This window comes from Gymnodraco acuticeps, unplaced genomic scaffold (assembly GCF_902827175.1).
Source record: "Gymnodraco acuticeps unplaced genomic scaffold, fGymAcu1.1, whole genome shotgun sequence".
Classification (NCBI taxonomy): domain Eukaryota; kingdom Metazoa; phylum Chordata; class Actinopteri; order Perciformes; family Bathydraconidae; genus Gymnodraco; species Gymnodraco acuticeps.
This window is the reverse complement of record NW_022991513.1, coordinates 2,678,766-2,695,613: the sequence shown is the minus strand read 5'-3', so window position 1 is coordinate 2,695,613 and position 16,848 is coordinate 2,678,766.

Here is a 16,848-nt window from a genome sequence, read left to right as displayed (position 1 = left end):
TATGTGTGATCAGTGGTGAATAAATCAGGAAGGGCTCCATCAGTGTCACAGTGTCCATGTGGTGAGAATTTCCCCTTTTTGGAACACTGGGTAACTGTGATGGCAGCGTGATTTGGCCCGTTTGATGATAATAGGCCTGTGGCCAGATACATATTTTACAAGTCTTTAACTGGCGCCTCATTCACTCTCCTTTGCTGCTGGCCCTCAGCTATTACACTTAACATACTCTCTTGTTAAATATAATACATTCCCTAGCACCAATGTGTCCTTTTATGGGCGTAGATATACATTAGGGAACATATGGTACATTATTTTGTAGATTTCAAAATCCGGAGATCATAAAAGAAGGATCACTAACCTTGGAGTCAAATATGTTTTCATCTTTGATGGGAAATGATGGTCCAATGCAGAGTGTTGTAAACATCAGACACTGTCTTGTGTTGTGAGGATCTGGTTTTAATGCTGGTTACTTGAATGTGAGATAACAGTGTCTACTTTGCCCAGTCTGATCTCAGTTTTGGATGAAGCTGTCTCTCCCTGGAGCATCTCTGGGATACAGTACACACACACTGATTGTAAGCCATTTCCAAACTTGTGATGTATTGAATAAAGAAATATGGCTCGATGAGGAACAGAGCATATTTCTCAGAGGACAATCCAACTCATCAAATTGGCCAGTCTAACAGCTAGAAGGACCAATTAGAAAGAGGATTCAATTATGCTCAGGGATAGAGAGAATGTAAAACTTGGTTAACTTTGCATTAGTCGTTTCCTTGCCTCTTGCAGTGAGTCAGAAGTAGATGAAGAGTAGCTTTCCAAAACAGCCTCATTCATCATCCTACGCAGCCCTATCTTTCTATGTCAGGGATAGTTCACTTGGACTGCCCAGGTGTGACGAAAAAGGAAAAAAAAAACCTCTTAACTAACCAGACGTTTCTACATCAGCCAGAGAGCCTGACAGAAATCGGAAAGAAAACAGAAATCATACCCGAACAAAATACTACAGAGCGAACATTGGAAAAGTTAGGCTTTGAAAACAGTTACAGGAAAAGTTTGCGCTTATTTTTGTTGCATTTGCAGTCATTTTCACATTCTAATTGTCATATTTCTAAACTCGAGAGATGCACTGACAGCAGACGTGTCAACTCTGTTAGAGAAGCTACATGTATTGAAAGCCGACTTAAATGTTAGAGAACATGTCACTGACGCAGACTAAGTCTGGTTTTTGATTTGGAGGAGGTATTGCACAGTTGCTTTTAAAGCTTTTTTCTCTGCAAATAGTTGGCTGATGCAGCATTGAATAGATTTTTAAAGAGTAAACCAAAACAGTATTGCACGTCAGAAAATCAAAACAATGGTATGAAACACCATGGAGCTGAGGGGAACTGCATATTGGGGTTAATCACTCCATTGACTCTCTTTGGACCAGATCAATTCTTGATTTAGAAATATTTTCTTATAGCAACTTAAATTAGTGCTCAAACAGACATCGTGAGGTAGAATAATTTAATTGTGAAATCGCAAACACAACAACAACAACAACAACATCCGTGTCAGAAACACTTGGCCCCGTCAGCTTTACGTTCATACCATAGACTGTTCATACACACTGCCCTATGCTCCATATATGAAAAAAGAAAACGTAAAAATATACAACTTCTTAAAGTACTGCTGTTTGAAAATGCCCTGGGTTTAACCGTAATCCACATGTTAACTAATGACTTTGTTGTAAGGCTGCCTTCATGATCAGCAGTAAAAACTGAGCTGTTGTTTTACTGTAGGGAGACACTGCTGGCTCACTATAGCGAATACTACCCTTTTGATGATGCAGGGCTGCACCCAAAGTTTCAATTATTATACCTCTACCTCGCTTGATTACATTATGCATTTAAGTTTCTTTTTTTTTACTGTAACTATATAGAGATCTGTAAGTATGATATTTATTTTTCATGTATTCATCTTCACACTAGACCTGAGCTCTGCAGTGCTCTATAGTAAGTCAGGATGATTTATTTAAGTTGTTATTGTGGTGACACGTTATTGGACATAATTCACCTCTCGTATTGTGTTGCCACACGGACCCTTGAGTGGGAACACCTGTAGCGTTAGCTTCCATTCCTGCTAGCTCATTAAGCAGAGCAGTTCATGTGATAACCTCTCTGTTATTAATGGCTAATAAAGATTAGAACTCTGTTCTTAATACACCGCCTCCGACTCCCTTTTCACGGCACTACACTGGTGACCCCGACTTTTCCGATAAAGTTTCCGGGAAATTAACGAGCATGGCTGAACGCGATGTGTTTGTAAAGCTGCCGGAATTCTGGGAGCACGCCGCGGAGGCATGGTTCGTACATGTGGAGGCGCACTTCGCCTGCCGACAGGTCCGTGACGGGGACCTGAAATACTACCATGTTGTAGCAGCGCTGGGCAGCTCTGCGTCGTCCAGGTTGGTGGGATTCATCGCAGCCCCCCCACATCATGGCAAATATGAGGCGATTAAGGCCCTTCTCCTTAAGACATTTAGCTTATCTGCTAAGGAGAGGGCTCGCCAGTTACTTGACATTCAAGGCCTAGGAGACAGCAAGCCATCTCAGCTAATGGAGAAAATGCTAAATCTGCTAGGGGGGGAGGATCCCCGGATTTTATTCACCGAGATTTTCCTGCATCACTTGCCTCCCCGGGTCCAGACGGCGCTGGCCAACACACCTGTCACGGAGCCCCGTGCTTTGGCTGAGGAAGCGGATCGTTTTTTCTTGGCTACACAACAGCCCGGTGCAGAGACGTTAGCCGCGACGCTCAGCGGCCCACCTGCAGTCAAGAAAGCGTGGCGGAGGCCGGACACGGCTGTGGCGAGCCGGCGTGGAGACGCCGGAGAGTGCGTTTACCACGCACGTTTCGGGACAAGGGCGAAGAGATGCATCGCTCCATGCAGCTACAAACCCCCGGGAAACGGATGGGCCGGCGCTCAGTAGTGGCTCTGAGCGTCGGCGGCACGTGCAGGCTCCTCTTCGTCAGCGACAGCGTTTCGGGGAGCCTGTTTCTGTGTGACACGGGCGCTCAACGGAGCGTAGTTCCAGCGTCGAGTGAAGACGTCGCCCGTGGGGGGCACGGACCGCGATTGACGACGGCTAACGGCGGTCCCATTCGCACATACGGCGTGAGGCCTATGTGTCTGTGCATCGGAGGACAGCGTTTCAGCTGGGATTTTGTGACAGCGGACATTTCTTTTCCCCTCCTCGGAGCGGATTTTTTGTGTGCTCATGGACTCTTAGTGGACGTTAAGAATAGGCGTTTGGTTGATGCCTTAACGTTTTCTTCCCTCGTGTGCACACTTGGCAGCGCAGCGTACGACGGGCTGTCAGGCTCGCTGTCAGGGGCAGACACGTTTCTCAGACTGTTGGCCGAGTTTCCAGACCTGTCGCTACCCACCTTCTCTGCGCTTACCACTAAGCATAACATTCCACGTCACTACCGGGGGGCCTCCTGTCTACGCCAGGGCCCGGCGGTTGAACCCTTCTAAGCTGGCTGTGGCGAGATCGGAGTTCGCAACCATGGAGCGCCTGGGCATTGTCCGCCGCTCCGACAGTCCTTGGGCTTCCCCCCTGCACGTCGTTCCCAAACCGAACGGCAGGTTCCGCCCGTGCGGGGATTACCGCCGACTCAACGACGCCACTACGCCTGACCGCTATCCGGTGCCGCACATTCAGGACTTTTCGGCGCATCTGGCCGGTACGGGGGTGTTTTCCAAGGTGGACCTGGTGCGTGGATACCACCAGGTGCCCATGCACCCCCTGGACATTCCCAAGACAGCAGTGATAACGCCTTTTGGACTTTTTGAGTTCCTGCGGATGCCTTTTGGACTCCAGAATGCCGCTCAGACGTTCCAGCGCCTGATGGATTCGGTGCTGCGGGACCTGCCGTTTGTGTTTGTCTACCTCGACGACATACTCGTCGCCAGCGCTTCAGTGCAGGAGCACCTGTCCCACCTCCGAGCCCTTTTCACACGGCTCAACGAACACGGATTAATCATCAATCCTGCAAAGTGCCAGTTCGGGGTGTCGGACATCGACTTCCTGGGGCACCGCGTCACCAAGGGCGGTGCGACACCTCTGCCAGCAAAGGTGGAGGCTGTTGCGGCTTTTCCTCGCCCACTCACAGCCCGGTCGCTTCGTGAGTTTCTGGGGATGGTGACTTTCTACCACCGTTTCATCGCCCGGGCCGCACACATTATGCGGCCGCTGTATGAAGCGTTGAAAGGCAAGACCCCCGTCCAGGAGATCGACTGGACAGCAGAGGCAGACGGCGCTTTTGCTGAGGTCAAGACCGCGTTGGCTCAGGCGGCTTTGCTGGCACACCCATCATCTACGGCTCCCATCTCCATCACCACGGACGCGTCGGACTACGCGGTCGGCGCAGTGCACGAGCAGTGGGTGGAGGGCGCTTGGCAGCCGCTCGCCTTTTTCAGCCGCCAGCTGACGCCTAGAGAACGTAAATACAGCGCCTTTGACCGGGAGCTCCTCGGACTTTACGGCGTTTGTCGACCACAAGCCGCTCACCTTCGCCATGTCAAAAGTGGCGGAGCCTTGGTCGGCGCGTCAGCAGCAGCAGCTGTCCTACATATCGGAGTTCACTACGGACATTAAGCACGTGGCTGGCAAGTCGAACCTGGTTGCTGATTGCCTCTCCAGGGTCGTCATCGGTGCCGTCCAGTTGGGCCTGGACTATACTCGCATGGTGGCGGACCAGGTCACAGATCCCGGCGTCCAGGCTCTAATAATAATAATAATTCCTTACATTTATTATAGCGCTTTTCCAGATGCTCAAAGCGCTTTACAAATACACATTACACATATCATACATGCAATGGTCATGTGGACAATACCCACAGGAGCAAGTTCAGGTGAAGTGTCTTGCCCAAGGACACAACGGCTTTACAGACGCAGCAGCGGCGGGTTTCACCCCTTGATCTGATGATCATTGCACAGCGCACTGCGCCACACCGTCCATCTTCACGCCTCGAAGTCATCGAGGCGCTTTTACAAGTACACATTGATATTATACATGTACTGTGGACATTACCCACAGGAGCAAATCCGGGTGAAGTGTCTTGCCCAAGGACACAACGGCCTGACGCAGTGGCGGCAGGAGCGAGTTTCGAACTGGAGTTCCCCAGCACCCCCCTTGATCTGATGATCAGATGCACAGACCACTGCGCCACCCGTCCCAGACTCTGAAGGTGGAGAGCGCGGGGCTGCGCTTGGAGGACGTGGTGTTCGGCGACGCGGGCATTACTCTCCTGTGTGACGTCTCTACGGGCCTGGCGCGGCCTATCGTCCCTGCCAGCTGGAGGCGTCCTGTGTTCGAGGCTGTGCACGGCCTGTCACACCCCGGCGTTAAACCTTCAGTACGTTTGGTAGCGGCGAAGTTCGTTTGGCAATGACTGAAAAGGGACGTGAGGACTTGGGCCAGGGAGTGCGTGGCTTGTCAACGCGCTAAGGTGCACCGCCACACGAAGGCCCCGTTAGAGCATTTCCTGGTGCCTGAGAGGAGGTTTGATCACGTCAACATTGACCTGGTTGGTCCATTGCCTTCCTCTCAGGGGTTTTCCTACCTCCTCACCATGGTGGACAGAACGACCCGTTGGCCGGAGGCGGTTCCGCTCGTTTCGACATCAGCCGCAGACGTTGCCCGGGCCTTCATTGCAACGTGGGTGTGTCGTTTTGGCACCCCGTCAGACATTTCCTCAGACAGGGGCTCTCAGTTCACGTCCGAGCTCTGGAACACTGTGGCAGGCGGTTTGGGGGTTAATCTGCACAGGACTACCGCTTATCACCCTCAGGCTAACGGCCTCTGCGAGCGCTTCCATCGCTCCATGAAGGCGGCCCTCAAGGCCGGCCTTACGGACGGTAACTGGGTCGACAAGCTGCCCTGGGTGATGCTGGGCCTGAGGACCGCACCTAAGGAAGATCTGCAGTGTTCTACAGTGGAGATGGTCTACGGTCAGCCGCTGAGAGTTCCGGGGGATTTCCTCCCAAATGCATCAGCTCCCTGGTCTGCCACGGCCCAGCGAGTTTTTCTGCGTGACGCGGCGGAGGCTTTCGCTCCAGTCCCGACTACTCAGCACGGTGCGCCAGGGTCTCGAGTTCCCGCGGAGCTACGCTACGCTGGGCACGTCTTCATTCGTCACGACGCACACAGAGGCCCCCTGCAGCCCCCTTACGATGGACCTTTTCGGGTTTTGGAACACGGTGAAAAACACCTGGTGGTCGACATGGGCGGTAAGGCTGAGCACGTCTCGGTTGACCGGGTGAAGGCTGCTCACTTGGACGTGGACCGGCCGGTGGTGCTGGCTCGGCCGCCGAGACGGGGCCGACCCCCGGCTTTGATTCCTGTCAGGGAGTGTGGACCTGTTGTTCCGGTCCCTCCTCTGTCAGGGGCCGCACGGGCAGAGGTCGCTGTACCGACTCCGGTGCGCAGGTCTCGTGGGGGCAGGCGGATTGTTCCTCCCCGCCATACGGATTTTGTTTACACGTGAATTCTGGGGGAGCTTGTGTGGTGACACGTTATTGGACATAATTCACCTCTCGTATTGTGTTGCCACACGGACCCTTGAGTGGGAACACCTGTAGCGTTAGCTTCCATTCCTGCTAGCTCATCAAGCAGACCTCTCTGTTATTAATGGCTAATAAAGATTAGAACTCTGTTCTTAATACACTCTCAATATACCTCCGACTCCCTTTTCCTGGCACTACATTATGATGTAATGTACAAACAATGAAGACTAGTCTATGGTTGCAGTTGAATAGTCCATTTAGCTTAGGAACCTTCCTAACGGAGTGAAATGACCCGGAAGTCCCTCAGTGGCAGCCATGATAAGTGTAAGGGAAACTTCTGCAGCAATGTAGAGTCAGGACTCAGAGAGACACGAGGAGAGTTGAAGCTTTGATGTCAAACACTGATGTTTATTTACAAGTATCGGCCGGAGAATTCATATCACAAGTCACAGAGCAGCTAGTGGCTCTGACTGCCCGGGTGGGTTGCCACGTCAATTCTGACCACCCTCTCTCTCGAATAGACCTTTTAACTAGTTTACAGAGAGTTAATCCACATATTGGGGGATGGTGCGTAAACACTTGGAACACTGGAGATATCTCCGGCATCTGGACAGCATTAGCACATTCCTTACGGGAGATAACAGACTTAGGGTTGGTCGTAAACGTCCCCACACAGAAAGGTTAAATATCTTAGGAGTAAGACAGAATTATTCTCTCACAGTCTCTCACAGGTTTCAAACTTCCTTTATCACCTCCTTTAGCTTAGGAACCACTGGACCTCCCTAACCGAAAGGAGAGGAGAAAATGCTGCCCCACAATGCATTGCAGCCGCAGCATTTGCCGTCACTCAACAGTCGACCGTTCACGGAAACAACCGATTATGACGGAGAAATGATATCATGAAAGTTACGGTGCTTATTAAGCATTTTAAAACGTATGTGGTAAGTTGCCAAAGTGCTTTGTTTTGAACGATCATCAGTATTATAATCAAAAAGAGAAATATGAACGTTAGTTTTTACTGAAATGATCAATTAAAGTCAACATTTCACAGTCTTTTACTGAGCTGCGTGGGGTTTTTTCAACTTTTAAAAGATGTTTGAATGGTGATATACACAGTGATAGATGTTAAGGACTAACGTTTATAATAAATACATCTGTATTGATTTTAAGATATTTTATACAATCATACGTATTGGGATCATTTGTATTAATGTGGACCGGAGGGAGAGGGTGACGAGCATACGTTTCACTTTCCTTTTTTATTTCAATTCCAACTTTGGTCATGAAGAATATGTTTCTCTGTTGTCCACGTTCATAAAGCATAAAACAACAGCATCAGAGCATGGTGCAGAGTCTCTAGATGAGTTTATAGTAGTCCCTCGTTCTTATTAAACATCCATGTTGTAGTCCGCTGTATAGAAAACTGTAGTTTCCATAGTTTCCCCACAGCAGCAGACTTACATTCATGACGTCCGCTGGCGCATCATAAACACGTCGGATAGTGAAACTGCAATCGGTTTCTCTAAAGTACTGCAGTCTCTTCTCCTAAGTCCTTTTGAATTCTCCTATCCACTATCCCTTAACCTTGTGACGTTTCACACAGAGGTCAAGGGATAGACGATAGGGATAGACGTTAGGAGCTGATTTTTGGACTATTCGACTGCAACCTATGTCTGTGACTTGTGCATACCTTTCATTTCCTCCTTTGGGATACTCTGCTCTGAACTGTGTCTGATGTGAGCTGCAGAGCAGATTTAACTCCACTTAACTTGTACTGTGTAGAGACTAACAAATGGATGACTTTATTTAGAATTCAGTTTCCACAGTGATCTTCTCTGGACTGGAAGCTGACACTTAACTAGACAATTACTCTTTATTATAGTTATTTTGTTCTTTCTCCTTCTATCTTTAAAACTGTGTGTGTTTTGGGGCAGATAAAGGTCACTCAAGCCCTGTTTTCCCACTTACCTCATAGAGTAACATTATGCAAGCTAATGGTCTAATGATATGTTTCCTCTGCTTATTGTGAATGATTAGCCATCAGCTCCAATGTTAGGTCTGAAGGACAATGTTTTGTGATTATGGCTGGCTTTCTCTGCTTTAGTAAATGTATCTATTCATTTTCAGAAACGCTTATATGTTGGAGAAACAAGCTTGTGATGTTAGCACAGTGAAATCTGCATTAGTACATTTATGCAGCAAGTGAAGGCTAGACTCGCCCCTCCACTAACAGCTGAGGGTAAGGTGACCTGAGACTAACAGGATCAGTTGCTGTTTCAGAAAGCATTTTTTCTCCATCAGCTCCACCATTATTTTAGGGATATGGAGTTGCATTTAAAATGTCTCGAAGATCTGCTCATATAATGCACTGTCATTCAACTTAGCTTCCATCAGGCTGACTGCTCAGAGACTGGTTGTAACGTTGGTTTATCCAGCATCCATTATGTAAATTAGTCATACTGAACCCTGCTGAAAATAGAAAACTGCAGTCAGTGAGCAGCGGTCTACCTGCTGCAGTCGACATGCTAAACTCGGTTTTCAGAGTCCTGAAATCCCCGCCCTTCGCTTCTGCAAAGAGTGCTGTTTGCTTGTTTATTTAAGTTTATGAATATTTAATGTGTCACTCAAAATTGAGCTAAATTTGATACTGCACGTCTTTCAGTATGTGACAATGCACCTGCTAAATGTGATTTTAAATGTTGTTTATTAAATGAAAAACATACATACCCACAGACTGAGATGTCTTACTTTGGAGGAATTCAAAATGAGCTACAAATCAGCCAAATGCTTGACATAAGCAGCTCCAGTGGAGGTGCTTGGTTTTCATTACCATAGACTGTGTGTGAAGAAGAAAGAATTAAGCTTTGTTGGGTTAATAAAGTTTTAAGAAATTATACTTAAATAACTCTCTCACTTGACAATCATCTGAGACCTATAATCAAATTTACATCGAGTTAATATGTTTAAAAATATAAAAATCATTCCATAAGAGTTCACATCGTAGTTGTCGTATTGTTTTCCTTTCTGTTGCAAGTATCGATTTGACAGAGCAAAGTAAATATTAAGAATGTGCTTTTATATGATGTAAAGAGATGGCAGGTATTTGGGCGGACAAAATAAAAGGCGAGAGAGAGATGCAGCTTCGCTTTTTTTTCTTCTGGAAAAACAAAAACATCATCTTTCATGACAATCAACGGGTCTCGGCACATGTTGCTAATTCCTGTTAGACTGTGTAAGAGACACCAAGACGAATGCTGGTGACATGTCACTGGAAACAGACCAAATAAGTAATGATTTATTCAAATTCCTATTTTAAACAGATAACTATTGAATTGTGTAAGCTCCTTACAGAGGAGGCTGTGTGGACTGAGTGCAGTGAAAGGCTGTTGGTTGGATTCTCAGCTCATCCTGAAGCGTCCACGAGCAAGGCATGTATCCCAAACTTGTACTGTATATGGGGAAATAATTTATGCATATTGTTTCTTTGCGCTATTCACCTTGACTATAGTCAAACAAGACAAGATTGTGGGACAGTGCAGATAAAAGGCAAAAATAAAAAAGGGTAAAATATTAAGAGAGGCAAGCACACATGTAATACCACATGTTATTACCATGGTTAAAACAACTAGCAGTATTAAATAATGTGTACATCGATCATGTTTTGTTGCCTCAGGACACCAAATAAAAGCCAGAAAATATTGGACTCAATTGCCTCACAATTCAGCCCTCCTCACACTCTACTCTCTCTGAAGGTGGGTCAGACCTTGAGTGGCCTCTTCCTGATGACAGAATCATATGTGTGTATCTTAGACTGTATATCGTGTGTATCAGGTAATGAGCGTGTGTGTGTGTGTGTGTGTGTGTGTGTGTGTGTGTGTGTGTGTGTGTGTGTGTGTGTGTGTGTGTGTGTGTGTGTGTGTGTGTGTGTGTGTGTGTGTGTGTGTGTGTGTGAGAAAGGTTTCGGTCAGTTTTAGTTAAACTCTTTCAAATCAATCATTCTCACTGCTGTGGGCGAACTGATTTTGTCAGGCCTAACAACCTTTGTGACTGTCTGCTGGTGATTATAATTTAACCACTCGTCCCCTGTCCATAAGCTGTATCTGTCTCTCAAACAGAGTAATTGTAACAGATTATCCTCACCCAACGCATCTGTCCTCTTCAGACTTTGCACCACTTTGCTCGCCTTCTCCTTTCAGCAAATGACACACTTCCCCCCTCTCTGTCAAACTGCATCACTCTTTGAAGTTAATGAGTCAAAACTATCAGTGGTTTCGCTTTTAATTAGAAAACGGACAGAATGATTACATTTTTAATTGAAGCTGTCATTTTCAATTAAGATATGACATCCTTGAGAAGCCCTCTCCCCTCTCAACTCTGTATTTATTCATTTATCAGCAGCCTCCTCAAGATGCTCCACTCATTTGCCTCCTGATCTTTTTTTCTCTTCCCCTCCTCAATGTTTGGGACCCGTCTTTTTCAGTTGATAACGATGGAGGCCACTCTGATTTCAAGCATTTCCTCTGCTTTATTCCATGTAGTCTTTAATCCTTAATTAAGATTTCATTTTTTATCTTATAATCATCTATATGCTCCTTCAGAATCTATTCAACATCTCATCTAATTTATCATTTATTATTCCAAACAACTCTCATGGCTTTATTAACTGAGTGGTTTTATTGGCATTACAACTCACACTGCTCACAAAATAAACAACAATAATGTAAAATATAAAAATGTTCTTCACAAAAGTGTAAAAGTTGTCTCAATCTTTCCCAAGAAGCATGTTCTGTAAAAAGAGTGATTGTTGACGAGAGTTTTCTGTTACAGCGCTAACATTTATTTGGCAGAGGCGAGTTTCATAGATTTATGAAATGGCCTATTGTGTTATGACAATTTTGGAGTGTTATCGACAATTTTGGACTGACTCAGCATGTCAAGGGTCCGACGCACAATAAGGTAGACCCTCCAGAAAAACGCGATTCTGCGATCGCAGAATTTACCGCATAATCCGCAAAATGGCGCAGATTTTTAAAAGGCCGCATATTTATGAAAAGGCTGCATAATCCCCGCATTTTTCCACACAAAGTTGAGGAAAAAAAAGAAAGTTAACTCGTCTTGACGAGTAGTGATGATGACGCGACGTATGAAGGTAGATATGGTGCAAAATGCGAGAGCGTGAAAACCTGATGTGAGCACTTGCAGAAAAAAAATCTGAGTTTGTGTGCATACATTTACACTTGTATAAAATATCCACGTAACTGTGAACCAAATATACACTTGTATAAAATATCCACGTAACTGTGAACCAAATTTACACTTGTAAAAAATATCCACGTAATTGTGAACCAAATTTGAAGTCACAGAAGAAAAAAAAAAGTTTTGTAGCTTGTATAAAAAAAATGAACTTAGTTATGAAATGTTCACAAAGATACATATTTTTTCCATTACAACTGCAACTTTATTTATTACAACCTCTCAAATCAGTCATTACAACTTGACGAATCTGCTCTGTGGCAGTATAAATCGACGAATCTGCGGTCTTGACTTTTGCTACACTTCTTGCGATAAATGTGTCGCAAAAGTAATTTTCACCTGTCGATGTGGGGTTGGAGCGAAGGGGCGGAGCTATCAGAACGACGAGGCTTGGGTGACTGGAGACTGCGGGGCTAACGGTTCGTGTCGCTACCAGTCCGCTGACCTGGCGCATCAATCAACGGTACATTTTGCCCATTACTACTTTGAATATTATTATTGTGATCGAGGATTAAATCCGCTTTGAAGACCACCGTTTTATGTCGTGCAGTTTAGCGGCAAAATAACGTCAGTCAGCCAGCTAACGCTAGATTTGTTGAGTTTATGCTAGCTAAACAAGTAGTGGTTGTAGTCTACAGCAGTAATTAATATATTATAGCCTACTGCTTTGGCACTAACGGTTGATAACCGTTTATGAAAATAAAACCAATTGAACTGTACTGAAATAATGACAAGTTTTATAATTGTCTTGGGCTCCTGCTGTGTTTTTAAAGCCTTTGTAAATTATCCATGCTATTTTCTATTTAGCTAACGTCGAAGTAGTGTATGTGAAATCAGCCTCACAATAAGATGTGTGTATATGACAATTATTAATGTCATATTTCAAGATGATTACTTATTACAATATGGTTGGTTGAGCTGGAGTTCATTATTGAGCTTACACGTTAACGTCAGTCATCTGAAGAACGAACCCAAACCTTGTTGTTTTTATTAATTGTATTACCAAATTGATATCAAATAAACAGTAAGCATTGGTAACACAATTTCCAAAGTTACAGTAAAATAAAAAGGACCCTGACTCGGACAATACACAATCCAACATGTTCAACAGAAGAGAATCAGTTATATTGTTTTTACACATGGTTCTTTACATATATATATATCTGTTTGTTTAAGGTGTCCAGGTGATGCAGACAGGCTGGACCAGAGAGTGAGAGACAGAACTGGACTCCTCACAGCAGTGAACTTCAGCACAGGTACAAAGACTCTATTTTTCATACTGTACAAAGAATCAAGAAAGATATTGGTTTAAATGAATGAAGTATTGACTTGAATACACTGATATACATTCCATTAAACAATACTAAATACTAGATCACCTACACATCAGTGAAGTTGAGGTTTTTTTCCATGCAAAAGGTTACATTTAGATGTTAACAAGCAATATGACTGTCAGCTTTCTAATTTAATGTATTGAAGGCAAATATATTTAACACATAGTGAGAACTGCTACTATTTATCTCTCAATATTGTCTGTAAAAAACGTGGTAAAAGTTATTCTTTCAGTGAGACAACAGAGCAAGCTTCTACAGTTGCACTACGTTTTGATAACAGTTCAATATTATTTTGATAATAACATATATTTCAATGTTGATGAATTTCATACTGTTCATTCATAATCTGATTACAATTAAAACATAATTATATCAACAGCCCCTAAACACATAAACACACCTCTTTCATAAATAACACACTTGTTCTGCAATAATGTTTTATGTTTCCTGTAATTTTTGTTAGGGAAGTACATGCCTGAAAGACACGACATCTTCTCCTTCTCTGAGGGTCAAGAAGAACATCCAAGAGGAACATTAAAAGCTGATGTTATGAGATGTTAAGACCAGTACAGGACATTCACTAAGAAACTACTTTTATTGTGAAAAAAAAGATCTGCAAACCGAATATTTTTGTAGTCTATCAGGACCATCATTTGTTTGTGACGCTGCCTGCACCTCAGAGAAGTGGTGGTTATAGTCAGGCTTATAAAGTGTGGCGAAAAACATAGTCAGCTGATGGGATGCATCTATTTCCACATCTACACTCCATCAGCTGATTATTTCTATTTGCCTCACTTTATGAGCTTCACATCACCTGTGCCTTGTACCGCAGAGTTTGCAACGTCACAAATAAATGGGGCCAATCTTCAGTCAGATGTGAATGTGTAATCTAACATTTTCAGTAAGAATAATGGACAAAAGGAGTGCAAATACAATTTATTGAAATGTGAACCAAAAGTTAATCAAATGTTTTAAATAAAAAGCACATATGGACAGAAGGTGTAAACCTATTAAATGTATAAGTAAACACATTTAGTCAAATAAAGTGACAGACTAGGCCTGTGCAGTTGGTATCAGCTTTGCCCAGCATGGGCTCCTCCATCAGGCCTGGTCCTCCTCGCTGAGGAAAGACCCTCAGTCCTCTCCAAACCAACAGACAGGACGTCCATCACACAGAGGTTTCTCCATGAAGTCTCTGCAGCTCTCTGGACACCACGCTGTCTCAATCCGTCCACACTGAATATGAGAGGGGGAAAATGAAAATAATAAATGCTTTAGACAATAAGAAATATAAAGTTGACTGTTGAGTTGCTCAGTTTTTTTAGATTGTCAATACTATTACTGTATAACTAATATCTCAGGTTAAGAGGCACCTTCAAATAAAGATTGGTCTTTAAATACATGTTGTCTTTTGAATTGTTTGTCTAAAGTCAAGGATCTAGAACTGGTACTTAGTTTTAATGATACAGTCTGGTTATTATGCTGTTTGGAAGATACGTCCCCAGCTGACACAGAAAGCGACGCAGGTTCTGGTGCAGGCTCTCGTCATCTCACGCCTAGACTACTGCAACTCCCTCCTGGCTAGTCTACCTGCATGTGCCATCTGACCTCTGCAGCTCATCCAGAATGCAGCGGCTCGTCTGGTCTTCAACCTTCCTAAATTTTCCCACACCACTCCGCTCCTCCGCTCCCTTCACTGGCTTCCGGTAACTGCTAGAATCCACTTCAAGACACTGGTACTTGCTTACCATGCTGCGAATGGATCTGGCCCTTCGTACATCCAGGACATGGTTAAACCGTACACCCCAGCGCATGCACTACGCTCTGCATCAGCCAAACGACTCGCTGCGCCCTCGCTGCGAGAGGGACCCAAGTTCCCATCGGCAAAAACACGTGGGTTTGCTATCCTGGCTCCAAGATGGTGGAATGAGCTCCCCATTGACATCAGGACAGCAGATAGCTTGCACATCTTCCGGCGCAGACTGAAAATTCATCTCTTTCGACTCCACTTCAAGCGATAGAACTATTAACAAAGCACTTATATACTAATAAAGGACTGGCTTATCTAAAGCCAGTTGAGTAGCACTTGAAATGTTTTGGCTCTATGAAACCTGATGTACTTATATGATTCTGTTTTCTTCAAGGTTGTGTCTTCCTGGTCGAATGTACTTATTGTAAGTCGCTTTGGATAAAAGCGTCAGCTAAATGCAATGTAATGTTGTATTGTCATACTGATATTCTGTACAAACTGTGAAGTCCACTGAGACAAATGTAACATTTGTGATATTGGACTATATAAATAAACATTGATTGATTGATTGATATTACGTCTTGAAAACTGGGTGGGAGTTTCAGCAACAGCTCTAAACTGGTTTAGCTCCTACTTGAAGGACAGCACAAACTTTGTCTCAATAGGGAATTACAAATCAATCCTGATAAATATGTCATGCGGGGTTCCTCAAGGCTCCATCTTAGGACCTTTGCTTTTTAATATTTATATGCTACCTCTGGCTGAAATTAATGAAAAGAGCAATCTAAGCTATCACATCTATGCAGACGACACCCAGATTTATTTTAAAATTACACCGAGAGACTACTTTCCGATTAGAACACTGAGCAAGTGCATTGAGCACATCACTGACTGGACGACTCAGAACTTTCTCCAACAAAAAACTGAGATCATTGTTTTTGGAGCAAAGAAGGACTGATTAAAAGTAATCACAGAGCTTCAGACGGCAGACTACAAAGTAACTCACAAAGCAAGAAATCTGGGTGTAGTGATGGACCCAGACCTGAATTTTAACAGTCACATTACAACAGTTATTAGGTCTGCATACTACCATCTGAAGAATATATCAAGGATTAAAAAACTAATGTCACAGCAGGATTTAGAAAAACGTGTCCATGCTTTTATTTTCAGTAGAATCGACTACTGCAATAGTGTATTCACAGGGCTCACTAACAAATCTATCAGAAAGCTGCAGCTGATTCAGAACGCTGCTGCTCGAGTACTCACTGACACTAGAAAAGTGGATTACATCACTCCGGTTCTGAGATCATTACACTGGCTTCCAGTCTGCGAAAGAATTGATTTTAAAATACTAATGCTAGTTTTTAAATCACTAAATGGCTTAGGACCTAGGTATATAGACGACCTACTCCATCACTTTGAAGCATCCAGGAGTCTCAGGTCTTCTGGGTCGGGTCTGCTCTCTGTTCCGAGAATAACCACTAAACATGGAAAAGCAGCTTTTAGTTATTATGCCCCAACAAAACGCCGGCGCGTCCAAGTGCGCATAATTTACGTAAATTAATCATATATTTACGATTATAAGGAGTAGAAATATGATTCAGATATCCGCGGAATCGCTGAAAGTATAGCTTTCCAGCGGTAACTCCTGTGAGACTGTAACCAGGGCACAGCAGCCAATATGGCCGCTCAAAGCAGCTTGACTTTACACTGTGTGGGATTGGTGGATTGGTGTGTCCGTCAAGGAAATCTCGGCCGGCAGCCATCATGGTCTGAAATGACCAATGGACATCGAGAAATCACTAAGGACCCACCCACCAAGTAAAAAAAAACATAAACCACGTGTCTCCCATCAGTTTACGTCTGTGAGGAGAAAGAGAGAGACAGAAATGGCTTATAAAAAAACTTTACAGTCGCCGACTTCGCTAGAGATTTTTTTCGCTAGCAGCAGTGAAGA